The sequence below is a fragment of the Amblyomma mixtum genome, chromosome 5, assembly GCF_055824585.1.
Source record: "Amblyomma mixtum isolate Tamu chromosome 5, ASM5582458v1, whole genome shotgun sequence".
Lineage (NCBI taxonomy): Eukaryota > Metazoa > Arthropoda > Arachnida > Ixodida > Ixodidae > Amblyomma > Amblyomma mixtum.
The window spans coordinates 156,384,338-156,411,390 of NC_143016.1; positions in this window are offsets into that span (position 1 = coordinate 156,384,338).

Genomic DNA, 27,053 nt, shown 5'->3' on the forward strand with positions numbered 1-27,053 from the left:
TTATTACTTCTTCGTTGAGACCTAACACGAGGCAAGACAGTTTGCTTAGCCAGAAGTGACACTTTCTGTTTTCAAGCAATGTCATTTAATTAGTCCACAAGTGATTCTTCTTTTTCACAATTAAGGCATTGTACTTCAGCCGCCCCGACGGTTCAGTGATTATGGCGTTCAGCTACTGACCTGAAAGACGCGGGTTGGATCCCAATTGCGGGGGTCGAATTTCGATAGAGGCAAAATCCTAAAGGCCGGCCCGTGTACTGTGCGATGTAAGTGCACGTTAAAGAACCCCAGGTGGTCGAAATTTCCGGAGCCCTTCACTACGGCGTTCTGATAGCCTTAGTCACTCTGGGACGTGTAATTACACCCCAATAAACCAAACCTAAAGCAGGCATTGTACTTCAGGGTTAAGATTTCTGGTATTGTATCACAGATCGTTAACCGCGGCGTAGATAGGCTAGCTATGATTTGACCAACTTTATCTGAGGTTGTCTTAATTTGACAGTCGTGTTTCCTATGTTTACAGGCCGTGCACAATTCTCATTCCTGGGAAATTTTGTCATGTCACAGCGTTAACCGAACCGTTCATAGGCAACGAAAAGTTCATACCAATCGCAGGCGGAAGGTACTTAGCGTTTTTACTCTTGTTGCTATTTCCGCCAGAAAGCAAATGACAAGTGAATTCTCATCGACTGTTGCGGCTGACAGTCTTTCCATAAACACGTACCGCTTTCAGCAAGAGTACTGCATCCACATAACGGGGACGTAACTTCGAGTCGGATTCCGGAATAGCGCAGCATGAAGCCGTACATAGAAACCATTTTAGAAAGGTCATAATTTCATCGTGAAGATAAAATCGATAAGGACTCGAGAATAATTAAGTTCTGATTTTTTGACAGTCAGCAAGCTGCTTTGGCTACCGAGGAGCCAGGCTAGAGCTTGAAAATCGAAATATTTTCTGATGTGGCACCTTCAAAATAGTCATAAAATCTTTAATGCTGACGTATCGAGCCCTCGATTGAAACTTGCAGTGCCCAGCCCAACACAAATTTAGGTGCCTCAGAAGCATATATATATTGTGGCATGATAACGGGGACAAAACCGATAAATACAATGCATCGTCTTCATCATCCTCAGCGTGACTACGCCCACTCCTGGGCAAAGGCCTTTCCCATGTCTCTCCAATTAGCTCTCTCCTACGCCAGTTGCAAACACCGTATCCCCGCAAGCTTCTTAACCTCATCCGCCCACTTAACTTTCTAAAGTGCATAAAAACTATGCAAAAAGCTAAAAAACCATAAAATGCACAATTAGTAGCAATGGACTTAGTAAAGTTTAAACTGAGCATATTATGGTCAGAGCTGTGCCCCGGCATTTTGTAGAGCATTCCACAGTGCATAAGGAGCAGAACAGATCTTGAACGCTCGTTGTCCAGCGATTAACGTCACCTTAAAATGAGGCAGGCAAAGCCTAGACTTAGCCTTGCCGTTGTAAAAGGGATAAGAATGACGCAAGAGTTGTGAAGATCTACCAATGTGCATGCTCAAGAACCTATGTTTCCGGTTACTTTTAACAACAGAAGATTATTCACTCGAAGTGCTCGGCAATTTGCGTGTAGTATGCATGGCAGCATCCTTCACGAGAGGACTCAGGCATATGAATTGGGTCTTGTACAACAGGCAGCGGAATCAAAACCGACGTGGCCCACAGTTCCGCGGCCTTGGGACAGAGACGAGGTTGTGCGCTTCGCAGAGGACAATAAAATCGGAGGACAGCAATGGTTCCATGTACCATGCCCCTTTGTCGCCGTCGTCACCGTCTGGCGCGACTGCGGGAGGTGCGACGAGAGTGACGCGTTCCAGCTCAAAGCCAGGTCGCCATGTGTGCAGGTGTATGTAGTCGGTGGCCGGAAAGACACGGGCCAAGAGGAGAGTCAGGTGTTACCACTCACTCGGCATTATACCGATCAACGTGACACAGAGCCGGCGCAGCTGCGGAGCGTGCCTCGGCCCTCGTCTGACGAAGGACCAATCCAAGGGAACGACGCTGCTCTCCAGTTTCAGGCTTTGTACCTGCTCTGTCACCTGTAATGCGCAACGCCAGAGTTTTGAGGCAGGTATTCGAGGAAATATTCGAGCAAATTTTCTTCAAGTTCACAACAACGCGGCTGAAGGCGCGTTGTCCCTTTCTACATTCAACCCTTTGTAAAGCACCGCTCCGGCGGCCTGGGTCAACATGCTCAGCATTCGAAAAAAAACGGCAACTTCTTTTGCCACCACACACAGCTTACAACGATCGCTTCCATGACTTAGCTCAAACGGCGACAGTGTCGCTGCGAGTGGCGAAGTGTTTTAATGCGAAAGCAGCCTGACTGCCCCCACTGCAGGGCAAAGGCCTCTCTCATGCGTCTCCTGTCCTTAACCCTGTCCTTTGTCAGCTGCGACCACCGTATCCCAGAAAACTTCTTAATCTCATCCACCCACTCAACTTTCTGCCGCCCCCAGCTACGCTTGCCTTCTCGTGGAGTATATGAGGATCCATAGCGCACAAAATTACCTTTAAGGACTAGTGTATACCTTGCCTTCGCGTAACCTGCGCTGCCCAGGCTCTTTTCTTCCGCTAGATTTCTACTAGGATGGCATTAGCTCATGTTAGTTCCCACCCCCACTCTGCCCGCTTCCGGCTGCTATTGTTATACCTACCATTTTTTTTTCACAGCTATCAGCCTTGTCCTTAACTTTAGCTAAGCCCTTTTCCATATCCTCCACGTTACTGCCCCATGGGTTAGTAAGATAGAGCTGCTGTATATTTTCCTCTTGTTGAGTGTTCGCAAACTGGCATTCATGATCTGAGAGAACCTGCTATATGCGCTCAACCTCATAATTACTCTTGAAGTTGTTTCCCTCTCATGATCCGGATCAGCGGTCACTACCTGCCCCAAGTAAACGTATTCCGGGACCACTTCCCACACCTCGCTACCATTTCAACTGTTGTTCACAATTGTGCTTTTGCATAGTGCGAAAGCACTACTGCCCTCATAAACCTAGAAAACGCCACGGTGTAGTTAAGCCTGTGAAGTTTGTCACGTGGTCCTGGAAAATGGCGGGAAAGAAACGAAACTGAATGAGGATGACTTTGCCCAACTCGGATAGATAACAAACGCTCTCGAGACAGGATTTCGCACCGTCGGCGGCAAGGACCTATCAACTTCGCTGGTCACTGCTATCACCGCAGCCAATCATGCATCGTGCTGAACTGCACCTCACTCTCGCGCTCAGCATTGCTCGTCGTCATCTTCGTCAACTTCCTGATGTGCGCAATTGCAAAAGCAAAGAAAACGCGCCTTCAATCGCGCTCTCAGCGGCGTGTTGTGGCTGTCCCCTTGTAAAAACCTGTTTTCGCACTATATTTCATGGCTGTCCGTGCTAAACAGCCAGCATTTTTTTTCCTTTCTTTGCTTCATAACAGGACTTCATGCACCGGAAACAGGCTATTTCAGAATTTATGCAAAACGCGTGTAGTATAAACATCGCCTGTTAGATATGTTCAAAACATTTCAAACTGCATCAAGTACAGCTAGGCCCTTTCATGTGTTCAATATTCTCAGCACATTCAATCCTCAAGCTTTATCTGCTAGAATATGGTCAAAAATTGATCTTTCTGGACGCAGCAGCACGAATGCAAAGAAACTGTAAAATAAAAGCCATTCCATAATTTACCAGGCTAGTGCCATCACACAAACTCTGCCGGCTCAGTCTAAGAATGTGTCTGCTGCTGCTTACCTTTGCCAGGACCGCTGCGGTTTCTTTACATCCAAAGCCCCCGAGACCAAGGTTGCGCAGCCTGAGCTCACAGACCACGCAGTCCTCGAGGAAGCGTATGTCATGTACGTGCGGCAGGTCAGACAAGGTGAGCCGCCCCAGGGGACACAGCAGCTGCATCGACTCGAACGTTTGTTGTGTGCATGTTGTAGGAGTTTTGCAAACGGTGCAAGTTAATCGCCGCACGCTCGGAGCCATGCGCACGTCTAGCTCGTTCAGCCTGAAGCGCGCCCTAGCCAGCTGTTCGAGGGACCCGCGCGAATAAAGCGCGCACGGGGGGAGAGCCAATCCGCGCAGACCGATGAGTCCTGCATCGGCCAGAACAGAGCAACAATCGAAGTTCACTCCAAAATGGAATGACGCAAGATTGAGCTCTCTAAGGTTGTGGCATCCTGTGAAGAAGTTCAGGAAGGATGTAGCATCCCTGGCAGAGGCGAAACCTGTGGGCCCCACGGACTTCGAAGGAGACGCCTCCAACTTCAACGCCCGAACGGTGCAGTGCCAATGGCAATGAGCCGCTGCTTCCAGAGTGGCAAAGGCGTCATCGTTGACGGCGATGAAGAGGTTCGAAAAGTTTTCCGGCACTTGATGTGCCGTCCTGACGTCCAAGACCACGCAGTTCGTTGTTGAGCTTGGCTTCTGCCTCACAATCACGCTCGAAGACATCTTCAGGCTTGCCCTAAACACGTCGAGAAGGGTTTTGGAGGCATGGGTCGTTCTTACCGCTTCGTATGGTGCAGGGGGGCTGTCGTCAGTGAATGTGAACGTTTGAAACTTTCCAGCCGTGCCGTCATGGAAGCTCTCGAGAACTCTGTGCACGGCTGTTTCAACACCAGTGTCAAGCTTCCGCTCGTGGAAGTGCAAGTTGCGAAGGCTGGAGCCATGCTCAAGAACGATGCGCAAGAAAATGATGTTGTGCAGGGTTGGTATCACCTCAACGTACATGTCGCGCAAGGTTTTAGGGATCACGGCCGTGGGGCCACTGTCGGGCAGCTTCCATGAAAAGCTGCGCAAATCTTTTCCGTGGCTTGCGCTTGCTAGGATTGACCATTCGAGGAGCTGCAGACAATGAAGCCTGTCTCGAAGGAGGCGAATCATGGCTGTTGGCAGCAGGCGGGTGTTCACGCAGCGCAGTGTGGTCAGGTTAACGCAGCTGTGGACGCACCTCTCCACTGTTCTTGATCCGGAGGCCAGGAAGTCATTCGAGTCGAGTTCAGATATTGCCATCGCCCGACTCTCGTCGAGGTAGTCTCGGAATGAGCCTGCCGAGTATCCCGGGAGAAACTTCGTGGCTCGCAGCACGTACGAGACCCGAGTCAGCGCTGACATTTCGCGCGAAGTTCTTTCGACAGCCATCAAGTCTTCGGGACCAAGGAAACTTAAGATGTGGACAATCATCTCTTTCGGCAAACACAGAAGGGAGCACGTTTCTTCGTCAAGTTCTATATTCGCACGCGGGAGTGCTTTTGTGGTTTCCTTGGAGCTAACTGACCTGCTTGGTGATGTCGCATAACGGGCCCGGAGCTGGCAGAATACTGGTAGGCTAACCGCGAGTGTATCGCTTCCTTCCGCAGAATCAGAGTGATGCCAGTTTTGTTGCTCAGTAAATGATATGAAGGGCGCATGCGTAGCCTTCCTGGTATAGGAAACGGCCGCCTTGAAAGTAGTGTTCAAGATGGAGCATAAATGATGCGGCATTTTAGAAGCATGAAAATGCTTCGTATCGTCTTTAGCCTGTTGTAAGCAAAGTATTGTGATGTGCACCCGAGTCGGCTTAAATGTGCGCATTTCGCTCTCAAAACGTTTCGCAAAAGACGCAAATCAAAGTCTTAAAAAATAGAATATAATTGATTAGGTAGCATTTTCAGTGTAAGTATTCTGCTTGTCACTCTTCAGTGAAATTTCAAAGATTTGAGAGCCAAAATATTTGTGTCAGAACAAACGACTGATACTGCGCTTACATACTGACTTCACACCGCACCTGTATAAGCCTACGATACTTTCAGAGCGGCATTGTTTGATGCGAAACCAAATGAATGACACCAAACGCATCCCTAATAAACGGATCGGCCACTAGCTCTGCCATATTTTCTTTGAGTGGTAAAAATGAAACTACTTCTCTGGTAGAGATATATTCACGCGTAATAATGCCAATAAAACCAATAGTGAAGCCGTAATGTCGCACAACGTTAGGTGGGTGGATAAGATATATTCACGCGTACAGGTGATCGTCACGGTGCTGTCGACGCCAGTGGCTCGACACGATCAACCGCGATGGACAAGGCCCGAAAGGACGCAGCTTGTGTGCGATCACGGTCGACACGAGGCTGATACGCTTCATCTCGCGGACATCAGCATCGACCGACGCTACCGGATGACACTAGGTTCGATGACGAACAGTGACGAAGACAGCGCCTCCCTGGCGGTGCATTGGCCACGACCCTACATAAAGGCAACAGATGACTCCGGACGGCTTCTTGGGCACGGCGGCACTTCAGGCATGCGGTTCACCAACCCGCTGGTCTTTTTCGTACAGGTGAGCAAATGCTACGGCAAGAGCTATCGGTCAAGGGACCCTTACCTTGTAGTGCTGCCGTGTCCAGGGCTGCTCTGTCCAGTGTTCTGTGATTTACTGTATGCCATGGAGCTTCTACTGCTCGCCGGTGATATTGAGACCAACCCCGGACCTGATATTGCGCAGCTAATGAAACAGTTGCAGAGTATAGCAGATGACCTAAAAGAAATAAAGGAAGAAAGGCTTGTCTCCATCGATACAAAATTAGAAAACTTGGCCGTACTTGACAGTAAAATATCAACGTGTCTGCACGAGATTGACAGCCTAAAGAAAACAGTGATGACACTTGAAATGAGAATAGACGATCTGGAGAATCGCTCACGAAGGTCTAACCTAATAATATATGGAATTTCTGAGGATGAAAGAGAGGACAGCGACACACTGGAAAAAACAGTCAATGGAAAAATTGTTCAGAACATCTTAAAAATAGAGCCCGTTACCATTGAAAGAATTAATAGACTGGGCCGGCCTACGAATACGAAAAAAGCCAGACCTGTTATCCTTAAACTGGTGTACTCACGGGACAAATCTAAAATACTAAAGAACTGTACAAAGCTGAAGGGATCGGAGTACTCAGTCAGTGAGGATTACTCGGCCCGTGTACGTAGCATACGAAAGAAATTATGGGAGACTGCGAAGGAGCACAAAGACAACGGAGACAAAGTTGTTCTTGTCTTTCATAAGTTGCGTATTAACGGTGAGTTTTTACTGGGATGATGAGCTGAACAGTGTAATGCCAATGGAAACCAAAGTCAGTCCTACTAGTCCCCAAAAAAACAGTCAAAGCGATGCAAAAACATTACGCCCACGCCGTCACCAGCAGAAACAGAAATAACTTTTGCTAACATAAATGCTCGCAGCATTCTAAACAAACTTGATTCTTTGGAAAGCTTACTTGTTGGCATAAAACCCGACTTTATGGCCGTGACTGAAACCTGGCTCACGTCCGATATCATGGACACCGAGGTTACGCCCCCAAATTACGCGGTAATTCGCAAGGATAGAAAAACTCGTGGTGGCGGCGTAGCCATTTTTTTTTTAACAAAAAAATACAAGTCACTGTACTTCCCGATATCGAAGGCGTAGAGGCAATCCTTTCCAAACTGACATTTGGTTCCTGCTCGATAGTGGTGGGTTGCGTTTATCGCAGCCCATCAAGTGATCATGACTTCATGCTTGCATTACATCGCTATATGCAATGTCATCTTCTTGGTACCAGACTAATCTTGCTTGGCGACTTTAACCTCCCGGATATTGACTGGCTCACAGTGCAACATCATTCCGCTTCTTCAGACTATCGTTTAGATATTATGCTACAGTTTAATCTCATTCAGATTGTAAATCAACCAACACGTCTACAAGGATCTTCGAGTAACACGCTTGATCTAGTATTTCTAAGTCACCACTTTCCACTTCATAAAACTAAAACTGAAATACTAGACGGAATCTCCGATCACAAACTAATCTTATGCAGTGTCCCTATCAGTAGCACGTTTTCTTCGCCACGACCGCAAACTTTTGTTCATGATTTCACTAAAGCTGACGATAATAGTATTCTAGATCATCTTTTCTTCGAGTTCGACACATAAGAACTTGCAAGCGATGCTTCTTCTGACATTGAATCCTTATGGCACAGCTTTAAAACGACTGTCTCATATTGTATTCATAAGTTCGTCCCACGTAGAAGGAAGCAAATAAAAAGACGTAACCCCTGGATCACCCGCGAAGTTATACACGCTAAGCGCAAAGTTAATCGCCGTAAAAAAGCCCTCAAGGTGAACCCCAGCACGAAAACAAGGACCAATATTAACCTTGCAATACAAAGCATGAAACATCGAATAAAGGCTTCTAAATTACATTATTTTAATAACACCCTCAATAACTTTATAAGAACGTCCCCGTCAAATTTTTGGAGCTACCTTAATCCTAAAAGACAACCTGAAAACCCACCCTCAAAAGAAGAAAGCTTTGAGATAGCCAACGAACTGAATGATTACTTCGCGTCAGTTTTTTCTAACGATAATGGTATAGTCCCTCATCAGACCCCACGAACAACGAAACACATTGAATCACTAACTGTAACTGAGACTGGGGTACTTAACCTGTTGTTAGATCTAGACACAAAAAAGGGACCAGGACCAGACAACATCCCAAATTCCTTTCTAAAAAGATACGCCGAATGGATGGCTAAGTATTTGTGCTTACTTTTCAATAAATCCCTCGCAAATGTACCCTTCCAAAGGAATGAAAAATAGCCAAAATTATTCCGATACACAAATCAGGAAACAGGACAGATGTTTCTAATTACAGACCCATCTCTATCACCTGTTCAGTGTCTAAAGTACTCGAACACATCATACTAAAACACATAACCGTCTTCCTTGAAAATGAAACCATACTCTCCCCATTTCAGCATGGCTTCCGCCAAGGCCTTTCGACAGTAACACAGTTATTAGAATTAGTCCACAACTTATCCCACAGCATAGACAGACAAAAGCAAACCGATCTAATACTACTAGATTTTTCAAAGGCATTTGATCGGGTTACACACATTAAACTAATTAATAAACTAGAATCAACTCTAGGTCATGGCTCTATAGTTAATTGGATTAGCAACTACTTATCAGGCAGAACACAATTTGTAGAAATTAATCATCAAGCCTCCCACGTAGTAAATGTTGTGTCTGGTGTACCTCAGGATTGTGTCTTGGCACCTGTTCTTTTCTTGAATTTTATAAATGATCTGACGACTAATCTTGACGTTAATATACGACTGTTCGCCGATGACTGTGTAATTTACCGCGAAATTAATACAATAGAGGATGATGAAGCTCTTAACAACGCATTACATTCTATAGCAAAATGGTGCACTGACTGGCAGATGACACTCAACGCTACTAAATCTGCTGTTATGACAGTTTCTAGAAAGAAACATAAATCCGACTTTCGGTATACTATAAATGGCACACTACTTACTGTAGTGACTAATCATAAGTATCTTGGCGTACTAATAACCCATGACCTCAGATGGAACGCTCACGTGGACAAAATCACCTCAACAGCTTTGAAACGACTCTTTTTTTTTAGACGACGCCTCACATTAGCACCTTTTCAAACTAAGCTTTTAGCCTACAGTGTTTTGGTTAGATCTGTTCTCGAATATGCTAACGTCGTTTGGTTTCCTTATACTAATCAAGATATAACCAAACTTGAAGCCGTTCAAAGAAAAGCAGTCAGATTTATATTTAACAAATACAAAACAACCGATTCGCCTATTGAATTAATGAAAACTGAAGGAATAAAATCATTGCAGACCCGTGCAAAAGTTGCACGACTAAAACTCATGTTTCAACTAATAAATCGACATCTAAAACTCGACACCACTAAATATATTTCCCTTTTCGAAGCAAGATCAACGCGTCATAAACATTCCCATATATTAAGTGAGTATCATTTCCATACTAACTGCTTTAAAAATTCCTTTTTTCCACTAGCAATTCGAGAATGGAACAGCCTTGATCCATCCATTACTAACTGTTCATCATTGACAAAATTTAATACTGCAGTTGAGAGTATGTCATGTTATTAGTTATTCATTCCTGGTTGCTTGCGTTCTGTTATTATTATACCCATGGTTATTTGTTTTTCTTTATGTGCAAGCTTTTTTTTGTGAAACTATGCAGCGTTACATAAACTAAACACCTATACTATTAATGCCTTTGCAGTGCACGCTTATAATATTTACTGTTTACTTATTGTCTGCGTATTATAACAACTAGCAATATTTCAACATTTTGTTATTCTTTGTATAATGCTTATTTTATGTGTTATTTGATTGTTTTCGTCACAGCTCGGTTGTATTTTCGTTTTACCGTTTGTTGTTTTTCTTAACAAGCTGACCAGTTGAATGTTCCGATTATGCTTGACCGCGTTTTGTTAACCTTACTAAGCCCTCCTGCCACAATCCCAATTGGGATTAGCAGTATTTGTAAATAAATAAATAAACAAATGCATGGATGTTAGGTTGGTTTTGGTTAGTGTTATGGGGATTAACGTCCAAAAGTGACTCAGGCTATGAGAGACGCCGTTTTGAAGGGCTACATAAAATTTGACCACGTGGGATTTTTGAACATGCACTGACATCGCACAGTATACGGGCCTCTAGAATTTCGCCTCCGTCGAAATTCGATCTCCACGGCCGAGATCGAACCCGCGTCTTTCCCTGTCAGCAGCCGAGCAGCATTACCACTGAGGCACCGCGGCGGCTCGCGTAGATGATAAGAACAATTTTAAATTGCACGGTAGGAGCGGATTGAAGGCGTGGAATATTTTGTTATCTTTTCGGATATTTTTTTTAAAGCTACAACTACCAATAAATGGATAGCTGCATCGGATATGACTTCTGAAATCCTGTTGCCGGCAGTCCTCTTGTTTTTTAGTCACGTCTGCCGAAGATGCGCTTACATCAACATTCTTTACTCGTAACCCAAGCAGTCCAGGATACCGTCTTACTAACATGGACACCTGCATGAATTTTACAAGAGTGAGTTAACATGCTAGTTGGTTATGCATGGCGTATGTACAGAGCAAGGCACACACGTATGAAAAGAAAGACTGAAAGCGCTCCTGTTTGGTTTTAGGTTTGGTTTTTATGGGGTTTAACGTCCCAAAGCGACTAAGGCTATAAGAGACGCCGTAGTGGAGGGCTCCGGAAATTTCGACCACCTGGGGTTCTTTAACGTGCACTGACATCGCACAGTACACGGGCCTCTAGAATTTCTACTCCAAAGAAATTCTAGCCGCCGCGGCCGGGATCGAACCCGCGTCTTTTGGGTCAGCAGCCGAGCACCATAACCGCTGAGCCACCGCGGCGGCTGAAAGCGCTCCTGTGTCTTTTACTCTTTCTGTTCCTGTGTGTTGTGGCTTGCGCTGTATATTTGCCATCTCAATGGACGGTGTTACATTCTAAAAAAATATATAGGCTACCATATCTTCAAAGCTACTCTATACTGCGCATGAATCATAAACTTGGCCATACTTTTGTTTGGTGCACTTTCGAAGCAACATAAGTTCGATGGAAAAAACGCAATACGGACGGTTAAGTTACAATCAAGGAATTCCTTTGCGATTTCTCTTTACTCCTTTGTTTCTGTGTGAGGATTAGATTTCTTTTTTTCATCCAATTCATCGCTTCTTCTGCCGCTTTGTGCCTTCATTTAGCGCTCTTTAATGTCCGCATATGGCTTTCAGCATGTCTTTTGGTTACTTTTCTGGTCCTGTTTGTCCACTGTCAGCCAAGGCTGTTTCCGTGAAAATTCTTGAATATCTTATCTGAGCATCTTATGCTATGACACCACCTGGAATGTTGCATGACGAACGGAATGCTGCCTGACCACATTGAGGTCAACCAGTGATGACATCGCTTGGCATTTCGTCTGCACCTGCGATATCTCTTGCTCAAACCAGCGTTGTCGCTTCGGCGGACGCTGTTTTGCGTCGTTTGTCTTTTTGTATCGCACCTCTTCCCTCCCGTGTGTACAGGGCAGTGATTGTTACCCAGCTCGGGTCTGACGTCATCACAAAATATTGCGTCATGTCACCTGATATTGGTGGGACGTCATCGCCGAATTTACACTAATTAGTAATTGTTTATTGGGGACACCAATTAAAATGTGTTAACTATTCACATTAGTTAGCATTAGTTAATAATCAGTACTAATAGTAGTTGTTAATTAGTCACCCTTATTAATAGTCGCTAATTAGTCACGCTGATTTGTAGTAACATTACTCAGTCGTAGTAACTCACTAATCAAAGCTTTCTCTATTGTATTTCCTAATTAGATATTTAGTTTAATTAATTCGGTAATTAGCATTCTGACGTCATCGTTTCTATTACATCACATACAAGATTCATTAATCCAGTCCTCAACACTATTAAACTCTTAAACATTAATTCAAACACAGTGACGTCACCGCGCGGACATAATTTGCGGACAAGTTTTACGTACGAAATTCGGCCATATAATGCTCTCGCATTAATAAAATAAATATTGTCGCGGCTGGGATTAGAAAAGGCGGCGGCGCAAGCAGATCAGTTTCTCTGGCCACTGCACGACCGCGTTACGCTAACGCCGCGGACGATCACGCCTCGTGCTTAACTGCAACACACTCTCGCGCAGAGCACTGCACATAGTCGTCTTCATCAACTTCCATCTGCTGCGTGAACAGATCAGATCAGCATAACCTCGATCAAAGCTTAACCTGAGTCCAATATTGTCATCAGACCACCAGACTTACCGACAGACTTGCCGACAACAGCAAAGCAAAACCATGATCCGATCGGCCTAAGCGCATGCCTTCACACGTCTACTCGGTTTTACCACGTGAAAATCCTGCCATTTTTTTACCCCACTCAAAACTTACGCCTGAGGCTGCTGTGACGACAATGTCAAACTCCAATACCAGCGAATGTTTATTATCGTATTCAGCCACAGTGTGCCCCCCCAGAAAATTTACTGAAGAAGTGCTTTCTGCACTGCGTGGAAGTTACGTTTATTTTAGAATTTTTTATTAAGGATTGAGGCAACAAATTCAAGAATGCCTTTTCATAATAATCTAATGCTTAGTACTTCACGCGCAAGTGTTTTCCGTCTATCACTGCTCGACTTCGCAGAAGCATGGAGTCCAGGAAGGTGTCAGTCAACGTCTTGTTCACGTTTCGCTGATTTTGCACCAGATTCTCGACTTTCTACAAGGCGCTGCTGGCTTATGTGTCCCTGTGAGGATGAGCAACGTTTATACAAAAATGTTTAATTAAAATATTTTCACCAGACTGGCATGGTCACTCAATAAGGTCTTACGTCTTCTTCTTCATCCCTGCTTTCAGAAGCGTGGAAGAGTGTCTTGCGTCTTAATTTTCTTGAAACACATTTCATTTCATTTCATTTATTGAAGCCTTAAGGGCCCGTGGGCATTACATAAGGCGGGGGCAAGAACAGTGTGTAACATGTAGTACCAGCTCAACAAAAACAAGAACAAAAAAGCAATGAAACGAAACAGAGCAAACAAAAACCATTAAAGGAGACAGTAATACAGGATCAGATTATTTGATGAAGCCGAATACATCACGTAAGACACAGGTGATTCGCTAATTAAGTGCGGAAAATTGCTCGATCTGTGCAAGAAGCAATATTATCAGGCAGGGCATTCCATCGGGCTATTGCATCTGGAAAGAATGAATCATTCATAGCTGATGTGCGGCCTTTCATGGGAGCTATGGGATGAGTGTGGTTTAGGCGAGGGGATATTCTTGATGGCGGCTGCAGCAAAGGGTGCCTGTTAATAGGGCGGTAGAAAAAGGAATGAAGGAGGCATAGGCGTGATACGGTGCGACGTGATTGGAGACTTGGGAGGGAAAGGGCTCGTTTTAATGCAGTGACACTACTATCACGCGAGTACTGTGACATGATAAACCGTGCAGCTCGATTTTGAACGGCTTCCAATTCATTTGTAAGGTATGCTTGTGAAGGGTTCCAGATGGATGAGGCGTATTCAAGCTTTGGGCGTACGTATGTCTGATAAGCTAGTTGTCTGATTTCAGGTGGTGCTGATGTTAGGTTTCGTCGCAGATAACCAAGAGTGCGTGAGGCCTGGGAGCATATTGAATTAATATGAGTGACCCATGATAAGGATGATGTCAGGTGAACGCCAAGGTATTTGCAAGAGGATGTTCGGGCAATGGGAGTTGAATTAATATGGTATGTGCAGTTAATAGAGGTTTTTTTACGAGAAAAGGACATGAGTTGGCATTTGTCTAGGTTATTTGGCATGTGCCATTTTTCACACCATGATGCAATTATGTCTATATCATTTTGTAGCTTAATGGTGTCTTCAGGGGCATGGATGATGTTATAAACGACGCAGTCATCCGCAAAAAGTCGAAGTTTGGTTATTGTGTTAGATGGGAGATCATTTATGTAGATTAAGAATAACAACGGTGATAACCCTGCGCCCTGGGGGACACCTGATGTGACGTCAGTATGCGATGAGCTGCAACAGTTGGCGAATGTAAATTGCACGCGCCCTTTAAGAAAGTGCTCGAGCCAGATAAGTAATGTTTGCGGGATTCCAAGTAAAGCAAGTTTAGCTAGCAGATGATTATGCGGAACACGGTCGAATGCCTTAGAAAAGTCGAGAAAGATGGCATCAATTTGTAGGCGATTGTCCATGTACTGAAGGATGTCGTGAGTGAATTCGGCGAGCTGTGTTTCGCATGATAGTAGTTTTCGAAAGCCATGTTGGTGCGGGTAAAAGTAATTTAGTGATTCAAGATTAGCGATTAAATTTGATGCTATAACGTGCTCAAGGAGTTTGGACGGGCAGCTGGTGAGCGACATTGGTCGATAGTTGTCTGGTTTTGACCGATCTCCTGATTTGTAAATAGGAATTATTTTTGCTTTTTCCCAATCGTGAGGAACTTCGCCGGTACTTAGGGACTGTGAGAACAACAGGTATAGTATTTTACTTGATATTGCGGTAGTATTCTTTAACATTTTGGTGCTAATTTGGTCACATCCAGCTGACGACGATAGTTTGATGGAGTTAATTAAGTTGGCTATTCCATCGACATTAATTTCGATTTCTGGCATTGAAGTCACTGGAAGTCATGCATGGAAGGAACAATAGCGTTAGTGGAAGAAAACACTAAAGAAAAATACTTGTTAAGAGCCGTCGCGCATTGTTCTACCTCGACCGGTTAGTCATCATCTCCTGAGAGTTCGAACTGCTTAGTATGGCTTTTGGGGGAAAGAATTCGCCAGAATTTACTTGGGTTTGACTTTAATATTGATAGCAGATCAGAAGAAAAAAAATTCTTTTTAGACGCCTTCAATTCTTTAACATAATTATTTGCACTAAGACGGTATCGCTCCCATGCCGTGCAGCTATTAACTAGTTTCGCGTGCCTGTAGTGCCGTTTATTCTTCTTAAGGAGGCTTTTAAGACGGTTGTTGAACCATTGGTTGTTTAAATCAGTCTTTATAAGGACGGTGGGAATGTAAGAAGCTTGTAAATTAAGTATCATGTTTTTATATAATTCCCAATTCGTGTTGACAGAGCGAGATGAGTGTATAGTACTAAAGTGTTAATAAAACTGTTCAAGTTCCCGGTTAATTGCTTCAAAGTCCGCTCTCTTATAATCAGTGATAAGCTTTTAGGTAGGGGATCTCTTTTTGATAGGTAATGAGATGCATATATGAAGTAGGCTATGATCGCTGAAGCCCGGTAATATATTATGCTTTTAATGTCGTCTGGATTAGATGTCAGTAAAAGATCCAGTGTATTGTCGCCTCTTGTTGGGCATGTTATTACCTGATGTAAGTTGAAATCTAGAACTAAATCAAGGAACTGTTTTGCTTCGTTTGATTGTGATTTGTGAGGTTCTGATAGCAGAGGCCAGTTGATAGTCGGATAGTTGAAGTCACCAAAAAGAAAGATAGGCGCGTTGGGTAGCTTGCTCCGAATCGATGTCAGTGAAAGGCGGAGGGAACGGCAGAATGATGGGCTATTTCCAGGAGGACGGTAGCAGATACCGAAAACTGTTTTGATACCTGTACATTGTACGCAGACCCACGTCAGTTCTATGATATCGTCGTGGCTAATGAGCGATGATGATACGGTGCTTTTCACGGCTAGAAGTACTCCTCCTCCTCTTTTGCCCAGTCTGTCGCGACGATATAGTGTTAAGTTAGCGTTGGAGGGAAAATTTCGTGGTCGTATATGTCCTCGTGTAGCCACGTTTCAGTGAGTAGACTGATGTCTGTATTGCTGTCCTCGATAAAGCAGAGAAGTTCTTCACGTTTCGGCATTACACTTCGTATGTTAGTAAATGTGATGTTTAAATCCAGAAAAGAGCGCGGCCGAGTGCTGAAGGGAGCCCGGGTGGGTTGTGTGGCAGTACGTCTATTGCCATTTTCATGGATGCTATCAGGTGGTGCGGCGTTGTGACGTATGGGGCGAGGCATGGTGTGTTCTTTGACACTATCAGATGCGGGGTCATAAAAGTAGCACTTGCTTCCTACGTACAGTTTATCAAAGCTGAGCTTAAATGCACATTTCAGCGGCCGGATGAAAGCCAAAAATTTTGAGCGTGCAAACCGCGTGGGAGCAGCGAAGTCCTCTCTAATTGCAAACTCTCTGTCTTTGAGCTTACGTTCGCAACTCAGTATGGTTTCTTTTGTCTTGAAATGAGCGAATTTTACGATTATAGGGCGCTTTTTTGATGTTGAAAAGTTACCAAGACGGTGTGCACGCTTTATGCATGAAGGATCAAGTTTTAGGTCTAGATTGTTTTCACAGAGCGACAGAACTTTTTCCTCGGAATCTTTCCATTGCTCATTGAAGGAATCGTTGATCGCAAAGAACAAAAGATTTGCCCTGCGCATTCGATTGCTCGTATCAACGCTTGCTGCTTTCAAGGCGGCTATTTCACGTTCCAGGTTATGTGACACTCCTGCGTTGAATACATTGCCCGAGACACTTTGTTTATCTGCATCAAAATTATTTGTGCTATTTAAAAAGTCAGATATCCGCTTCTCTTGTGCATTTTGAATCGATTTAATTTGCTCAAGCTCAGCGTGTATCGCTGTAAGGCTGATCTCTAAGCGCTTGATGGCTTCCTGGATTTCAATGTCGTCGCTATTAGAGGGAGGTCCAGGGTTCTCTTCGACATCGCCGGACAGCAATAACATAAGCTGGCATAGCAAATCAAAGGCAAACGTGGTACAGCAAATATGGAGAAGACTGACAAAAAAGCGCTTCAAGTCGTAGGGGCACGACACCGCAACAAGGAATCTATCATCACTCCTTAATTCTTTACAAATTGAGAGGTAACGAACCTGGAAAGTTAGCAGGTTGATGAACATCCTGTGACTGGCGGTGTCATGCCCCAAGCAGCTGGCGGGTTGCTGACGGTTAAGTAGCCAGCGATCACGTCCCGTGATTGATGACGTCGGTGGACGCCATGGTTGCCGGGCAGAGAGCCGGAAATGCGCTGTGGGTGGCGGATGACTGGTGGTGTCATCCAGATCTCACATTCCTACAAGACAATGGAAGCTTAACCTTTTTAAGAATGCACTGATTAACCTCTTCACGCATGGTACATGGAATTGAGTAAAGGCTAGAAGCTCCACCAGCGGAGAATCAGCCCCGTGTGTGGGGTTTAACTTGGAAAGTTTATAACGGGGGTCTGATAAATTAGGTCTGGGGTGACGTATACACCGAATTCCATCATTCCTGAACGAATAGAACAGCGATTCCTCCAACGAAATTAGTCGTTTCCATTTGCCACCCATTCACACCAGCTGTTCCTGCTTTGTCCTTTGTTTTCGTCGCCGCTGAGTCATTCATTTGATTGTGGGCGCACGTCAGCCCTATTAACAGTTTCTTCTGGAAGCCTTTATGCGCTTTCTTCCTCAGTGCATTCATGCCGCCACCACGACGCGACAATATTAACTGTTAAAATCGCAAAATTTGCTCCATCTGCATCTTATGTGGGACGAAGTTTATGTAATATTGCAACCCATTATTTAGTTTCATGTAACCCCCACACGAGAAATAAAGTCGGAATATACTTGAGGTAAATGAGGTAAACATATGCCTGGGGAGGGAAGAAGACTACCAAGACGCAAAAACCATAAAAATAACCCACAGGGTGCTTAGGGAATAGACTAGACATGAAGTGCTTGCGAATATCTTGAAAAGTGCAGTGTTTCAAGCGCATGGCCTCCGGCATGAAGTGTTACGCATAAGATGAGAAGTGCAACCGAGGTTGCAGTTTAATTCATGGTGACGATATTGTATTCTTGGCTGATAAGGAAAGATATCTTCTGGGAGATTAGCTTAGGCTCTGCCGGTAGTACGGGGCAGCGCACTGCGCCGTGTGGTGCACACCGTATCAAGGGCGTAGTGATGGAATTCTTGCGCCATTTACACCTAACTGCACCAAATGGCAAATTCCCCCGTATGTTGCCGCAAAGTCGAGTTTTAGTTATTTCTGCGTCATGCCTGCGCCAAAGGGTCGTTAAGAGTAAAATTTGAACAGTGTTGTGCTCAGTCTCAAATTTCACCACGACATTTCATTTCTCAAACTGCAGAAGCCAAAAGATCCCGAACAAACCTCTGTTTCCCTGCTAGAGTATTCGATGTGGCTGCAAAAAAAAACTCCATTTTCTTCTGCTGAAAATGCTGCTCTCAGAGCCCTGGTGTCAATTCTCCTACCATGTGCGGGGAGCACAGAGTGAACTCTTGAATGGGGAGAGGCTAAACAACACTGAAGGAAATGGATGGACAGCAAACACATTTAAGAGAGAGAAAGGAATTTTAATAAGGAAAAGGTGGAGAGGTCGGCTGGTGGTAACATGGCCCTGGCCTGATACTCCACAAACACATTTAAGGATTTCCACGGAAAGACTAATGGAGAGCAGCGGCGAGAAAGAAATTTAACACTAACTAATACAAATGTGGGAAACCCGAACGGGTAATAAAGAGGGCTAAAAACCGAGTCGAGGGGTAGGATGCTGCGATCAATTCAATAAAAAAGGATCTGAATGCGGGCTTGAATAAAAAAAAGAAATAAGAACTATATAAATTATTATTTAATGATAATTCAGCCGGCAGTACCGTTTTCTTTTATACGAGAACACAGCGGCTTATGAAATGAAATAGGCCAGTATGGTGATTCATGTATACTGTTAAGTAAATCTCAAGAAATAATTCAATATTTTTCGTTAGCTTAGTCAACTAAGGCAAGGTAAACGTATCAGCGTTAAACGTACGTAAAAACCAACAATAGACTCGTGGCGTCAAAGCAGAGAACTGATCTGAGGGGAGGACTTTAGCGATGAAATTCTCTTCTGCCACAGCGTCAGATTTTTGGTGCTTGTGTCATTTCATTGCAACAAGAATAGCAAAGACCTATCTGCCAGGGTTAAGAAAAGAAGTTACGAATATATGCGATTATTTTTTACAGCCTTCTGGCTGTTGCTATCACCCCGTTTTAAAGTGCTCTAACCATCAACGCATTTCTCCACTACGCGGTTAATTTTCTGTGCCGAACTAAACTCATTTTATAGCGAAACCAATAATACTAGGCCTGGTTATGTCCTTACGAGGTAATTAATGTGATTTATACCATTAACCGAAAATACACTTCGCTAAGTTCCCGGCTCATTTACTGCACATTGCCTCATAGGCTGCTGCTGCTCGATTGCAAGGCAACGCATGTGCCGAACCGTGATATCTTGTACTCGCTGACAAGCTTGGCTTAACTCTAGTTCTGCATACGCGCGAGGCGAACACACGCTTCGCCCCCGAGTATTCTGCCTTCACTGGGCCGGTAACGAAATATCGCCAGCAAGGGAAGTGAACTACACCCAAACCACTGAAGCCGTGACGCTTGCCGGAATGGCACCTTGCAGTGAGACCTGTAACCTTATGCGGCTGCCGAGAGAGATATTTACTCTCATCTTGACGTTCCTGCGTCCCGAAGACCTGATGGCGGTCGAAAGAAGTTCGCGTGAGTTGGAAACACTTGCTCGAGTCGCGTGCCTGTTGCGAACGACGAGGTTCCTTAGGAGCAACTCGACCGGTTCTCTTCGAGAATACCTTGACGAGAGCCGAGCAATGCCAATATCAGAGCTCGACTTGAATGATTTCCTGGCCGCCAATTCTGAAACATTGGAGTGGTGCGCCTATGCCTGCGTCAATATCACTACACTACGCCGTGTGAACACCCGCCTGCTGCCCACAGCGATGATTCGCCTCCTTCGAGACAGGCTACAATGTCTGCAGTACCTCGAGTGGTCAATCCTCGGAGGTGCACTTCCGGAGGCGGATATAGGCAGCTTTCTACGCAGGCTGCCAGACTATGACACAAGATCAATATTTCCGGAATCCCTGAGAGGCATGTACATGGAAGCGATATCGAGCGAACGTTGCATCAATTTTATGTGCTTTTTGCTCAAGCATTGTTCAAGCCTTCGAACACTGCATTTCAACGAGTGTAGGACTGATACGCGAATTAGGGCTCTTGGCATAGCTGCATGCAGGGCGCTCGGGAGCTTTCACGACGGCACGGCTGGAAACTTCGAGACGTTCACCTTCACCGACGACTTCACCTCTGTGGCCCTCAGAACGGAAATAATGGCGTTAGTAGCTGCAGCAACTCCACAGCGCCTCCCCTGAAGTCTACTCGGCGTGTTCGAGGCAAGCCTCAAGATGTCTTGGAGCGTGATCGTTAGGCAGAACCCAAAGCCGGCAACGAACTCCGTTGTCTTAGACAGGAGACCGGCACATCTTGTCCCAGAAAACTTTTGCAATCTGTTCATTGTTATCCGAGATGAGGCGTTTGCAGCTCTCGAAGTAGCAGCTCGTTACGACTGGCATAAAAGCATACGAGCGTTGACGTTGGTGTCTTCGCCGGCACACACAGTGGCTAGTGCATGTGCTGCAACTGCCGTGGATGCCGCGTGTTTCCTAACCTTCCTCAGAGGATGCGTCAGCCTGACAGAGCTTAATCTCACTTCGTTCCATTTCAAGCCCAACGTCGATTGCTGCTCTGCTCTGGCCGAAGCCGGCCTCGTCGGTCTGCGCGCACTTGCCCTACCCTCGTGTGCCCTACGTCGACGAGGCTGCCTCGAACAGCTTGCAAGGGCGCGCTTCAGGATGGAGGAGCTAAACGTTCGTGCCGATGTCAACGCACGGTCATCGACTTGCGCCGTCTGCAACGCTCCTTACACATGCAACGAACAGATGTTCGAGTCTCTGCACCTTCTCAGCTTTCTGAAGCGTCTCACCTTGTGCGATCTGCCGAACGTCCAGGACCTTCGTTTTCTCAGGGGCTGCGTTTTCCTGTGAACCCAGGCTCCGGAACCTTGTCCTTGCGGGCTTTGCGGGTGAAGAATCCACAGCGGCCCTGACGTAGGTAAGCGCTGGTAGAAATTTGGCCAGACTAAAGCTATAGATCTGTGCTAAAGCACTACGCTATAAAATTAAGCTAACAACATTTGCGTGCTCTTTCCATACGTTCGGGCACCTCTGTGCACAAAGAGACAGATTTGGCATAATTTTGTAGACAAAGAATGGCGTTTAGATTTGTTGGGTACATTGACTCATGAAAGCTTCAAGCTGGACTTGGTAAATGTTTAAATGTTCTTAATGTGTCTTTCCCACTCTCTCTTGTTTTTGTCATACTATTAGGTTACAGGAGATGAATTCCGAAATATCCGTTTATTTGGAGCGCTGCATGAATAACTGCTGGTTATTATAATAGTGCTATTGCTGAGAAATACACAACGATTTACCCCGCCGGAGTGGCTCAGTGATTACGGCGCTCGTCTGCTGTCACGAAGGACGCGGGTTCGATCCCGGCCGCGGCGGCCGAATTTCGATGAAAGCGAAATTCTAGAGGCCTATGTGCTGTGCAATTTCAGTTCACATTAAAGTACCCCAGGTGGTCGAAATTTCCGGTGCCCTTCAGTACGGCGAAGCTCATAGCCTGAGTTCCTTCGGGACGTTAAACCGTTATAAACCAATACACGACCGTTTGCAGGTACGCGAATGTAGCACCAAGTATCTTATGTATGACAGGGTCGTAAACATTACTTGATTTCAAAAGAAGTTACACCATTTTCACCGTCATTTTTTTTTCTTCATTGCAAGCAATTGGATCGAGGTGACCCTCATGATGGCTTTTACCATGCCTCAAAGGTTGTGAGGCATACCAAGTATTTCGCCGTGTTGTTATCAAATTTCACAAATCCAACATTCTCCGACAAAAATTTTAACTATTGTAAAATTGTAGGTACGGTTATGGAAAAGTTGATGGTAATGGTCCCTTCATGTTATCAGCTGCGATATATTTTTATATCGCTCGCACGGACTAGTTAAGACTGCCATAGAAAACCAGTGGGAAACGCTTTTGGAGATCGCGGGAAGATTAATAGGAAAAAAATGCAAGCCTGTTGACGGGAGATCTGCGCATATATAGATCGTTATAGTGGAATCTTACAAGGTACGAAAAATAATTTCGCTTATAAACTGCGTTCAAAAATGCTTACACACGATTTCCGCAATGCGCCTCACAGATGATGGAGCAAGTGTACAGCCTGAAGCTGGAGAGCTTCATCGTGCCCCTGGACCTGTCCTTCCTCGGGCGAGGGCTCAGGAGGGCATCGCGGCTGTGCCGTTTGTGCATTACGTCGATCGGGATTGCGTCGAACCAGTGGCAAGACCTGATGGATACTCTGAGCCGTCTCTTCCCGACCGCCGAGATCATTCACATACACACATGGCTGTCCCGAATGGGGTCAGCGCCCGTCGTAGCTTGCGTGTCCCGCGCCATCGAGCCAGACATCGGCAACGGGTTATTCCGTCTGGAGCCTGCGCGTTCCGCCGACCAAATTGTCCTCTGCGATACGCGGAATCTCGTTTCTGCTGAGAGGCCACACAACTGCGGACCCCATCGGTTTTAAACCCGCAGCCACTAGCATATGGCGGAAGACGTCGCCTTCAGTACTGCCCTCATCCATGCCACCGTAAAGTGTTGTCGCCCAATGCTGAACCACGAAAGTACAGCCATGTTTTGTCATCAAATAGTAACCTGGAAGATAGGTTTTTGATGATGCAATGTCGTGCTTCTTTTCAACGGCCGCGGCATTTTTAGCTCTTTTGAACGGCAAGGCTCCGACCAGGCTCTATATGCGTCTTTTTTAGCTTCTCTTAAGTGTACGACAAAGAACATTGAAGGTCTATTCTGCTCTTTCTTTGCTTTTTACTGCTGCAGCTCTGATAATAAAATGATTAGCATTTTCAGGCGCCGTCACGGTAATTGTTTTACCACCTTTATCTGACGACGATAAACAAAGGCTACTCAGGCGTCTAAATATCTGGTAGACGTGAAATTAGCAGTTCAGGACTAGGAACCTCAGCTGCGTACTTTTAGTGCCGACTTGAAAAGATGTACAAAAGATGCCCCTTTTGATGTTCAAACTCTGCTCCTGCTTAGCCTCAGCTGCTTCGCTATCGTGAACACATCGAAGGTTTCACTTTCGTGCGCCCTCACTGAGTACGTCTTTGAAGCGAAAGATTGCCCTCGCTGAAGTTGTTTCAGCACACCTCCTTCCCCTATCATATATCTTTCGGCTTTGTTCGGGGTTATAGCGCGAACTTAGAATCCTGTTTGGCGGATCTAGTATTTTTGGTTAGAGTAGCTTGTGTGTCTGCAAATACTGCCAGCTAGAACGGTCGCTAAAATGAATTTGTTGCTTGTTTTATGGCACACATTTCCAGTAGCAGTAGTATAAACACACTTGAAACCAGCACGTGTCATCTAGTTTCAAGTGCCTGTATACGTTCCATCATGACAAAATTGCAAAGTTTACAGAATTGTGCTCGAAGTGATGTTGTTAAACGCTGACGATGCCTATAAATGTGTGGCCTGTAATGATTCAAAGTTTTTACCCCTCCGTACCGCTGTTTTTTCAATAAAAAAGTTGTGAGTGCATTTTTAGACTTCCGGAATGTTTCTTTTAGTATTCCCTTCTGTTGGCACGAATATTAAGGCTGCGATAATGTAGTATAATAGAGAGTTGAGCTAGTTGGTACATTCCGTGTCTAAAAACATGGCGCAGCGACATGGGACGAAAAAGAAGGCAGAATTTCAGTTTTATTTAAAGGAGGAGTCCACGCATTTTAATTCGAGGAACTGAAATTGTTAAGACAACAATCTTTCGATTGCAGAGCTAGGTTGGAAGAAAAAGCATCCTTTCAATAAATCAAAGGAACTTTATTTCGCAACTTTACAAGGCGAAAAAGGTGGCCGGAGAAAAAGCTGCTGCACTACAGCTTGACTAGGCTCCATCCGCCCATCAGCAGTGGACTCATTGGAAATACATTCACCGGTAATAAAACGCAATATTAAATAAATCGGAAACACATTACAAATGTACGTACGAACTTGTCTTATAACGCATTGGCATCTGTAATCGACTCGCTCTAATCAACGTGCAATTTCGTTCTCCCTAAAAATTTCCAACGTGAGTGTTAATATATCACGATGAGTTAGCTCTGCAGCTTCAAGTTTCTGGATAGGTTAGTTTTTCAATCATTCAGACAATGGGCATATTATCGCCAAAGTCAGAGCTTAAGATTGCAAATAACTTCTTCGACACGAGAATTAGTAATGAATATGTGTAGTAAAGATGCATATGACGGAGTAATTCGTGTTGTCGATGTCATCTCATTCCGAAAACCGTTACACTCTAGAACTAGTAGTAGATCAATACAGGGTCCTGAGTACTTTAGCACATCAATATTCAAATCGCCACTTAAAATTAGTGTATACCCATTATCATTTGCGTACGATAGCAAATTGCTAAGGAAATCAAGAAGCACTGGAATATTACCATTTCAATGTCTATATACGACTCCAAGCATATTTTTGCCGCTTGAAATGCACAAAATTTCGTAGTCAAAAGTAGCCGTATTAAGTTCATTAAATAGCTGGAATCCTGAAAGATGTATCTGCAATGACAAAGCCCCGCCTCGGCTGTCCTGCCGATTCAAAAAGAATTGTCTATGTCCAAGGAGCACCAAGTGCTCAGAATCTTCATTGTACCAAGTTTCGGTGAGCATCAGCACATCAAAATTATTACCACAGGAATCCAAAATCCTCAGCATGTTCTCTCGTTTGGTTGGGACAGAGCTGGCGTTCAAGTGGAAAAGTCTAAGGCTCTCTGTTGCCTTCTTGCTTCTTACGATATGCGCAAGTTTTTGTGGGGGATTCCTTTCATTAGCCATGGTTCACTAAAGAGCACTCTTTTTGATGCCCAGGCTAAAATCTTCAAGCTTGGCGGCGTGTTTAAGCATTTCACGGGTTGTCCTGTATGGTTCTTGCCGGAAATAAAAGATGCGACATAAACCACAGGGTCCGCACAATGTGCAAACTGCAACTCATGTTTTACTTTACACGTTTTTACTGTTTCTTATTTGTGATCTCTGCTTCTACTGCCAAATATAGCCGGGAATTTTTCTTAGTTTATTAAGAGCCAAATGCAAGTCTTCTACCCTTTAAATGGAGCCTACATCTTCTAGCCGGTGTGAATGCTTATGTCTTTTGGTGAGATTGAACCACCAGTTTCTTCCAATAGACAGAAGAAGTGTGCGGCAGTACCGTACATTCATCAGCTGTCCCACCGGATAAAGCAAGTAAACAGTAGATATGGGGTAGAAGTGTTGTTTTCGGCTCCTAGTAAACCAGGAAAAATTCGCGTTATCATTGACAGAACACACACAGAACAAAAAAAAATAAGTAAAAGAACGTGCCAATTAAAACATGAGTCGCAGTTTCCACCATAGCCTGAAAATGTGGTCGATCTCGTCTCTCTTACTGGAAGCAAGAACACTATGGGGCAATCCGAGAAATGTGAAAACACGCGACTACGCCAGCACAACACATATTTAAAAGGTTCTCGTTCTTACAACCTAGCTTCGTATTGCACAGATTGTTGTCTTAACAGTTCCAGTTCCTCAAATAAAAATGCAGTCACTCTTTTTCTGTATAGGCATAAAATTCAGTTAACAAGAGAATTATGTGAGGTATATCATATTCACAAAAACAGCGACATATACGTGCGCACTGTTGTTCTTATTCATGACTACAAAATAATGTACCCGGGTTCCCATCAGTAACGCATTCTGTATCTTGTTGAGAAAGCACATGCGCTCCTGTTTGTAGACTAAGCGTGCAGTAGGCCATCTATGACCTCAAAGTGAGGCCAAGAGTATATATTAAAAAAGAAAATATCGATGCCTTTTCCAAGAAACTTTCAGGTGTGAATAGCGCCTGCCTTTCCTTCTTTGTGCATTGTCGCGCGATGTATTTGTAGTTTAAAAATAGGACGTCGTATGTGGCAACTGCAGCTGACAATTATTCACTCAATTTTTAAGCCGAAACTTATGTATCAGCAGCGCGAACACAACACAGGAAGAAGAAGGAGAAGAATCTAAAGAGATACATATGGATCACAACCAACTAGCCCAGCAGATGGTGTTATTTAAGGCGAATGCCCGCTGCAGTGGCTCAGTGCTTACGGCACTCGGCTGCTGGACCGAAAGATGCGGGTTCAATCCCGGCCACGGCAGCCGAAATTCGAATTTCGATGCAGGCGAAATCCTTTACGGCCGTGTACTGTGCGATGTCAGTGACCGTTAAAGAACCCCAGGTGATCCAAATTTCCGGAGCCCTTCACTACGCCGTCTCTGATAGCCTGGGTCGCTTTGGGACGTTAGGCCCCAATAAACAAAACAAACCAAACTCTTTAAGGCGAAGGCTTTACTTGCCCAGTTGACTGACAGCCCGTCTATGTGTGTGTGTGCGCGATAACATTCGATGGTACCCTTAAAACATGGCGTCCTCAAGCAGACGCTCGGCGCATCCGAATGCTGCCCGATGCGGCACCTGGTGGAGGGGGGACAAGCGGGCTGTGGTAGTAGGGCGGCGACTGCGTTCACGAAGTTGCCGCGGCGTCGCGACGAACGAAAGGCCCAACTCCGTCGGCGCTTTTCGGCTTGCGTCCTGCGCCCTTGGGTGCCCACGCGTCGGC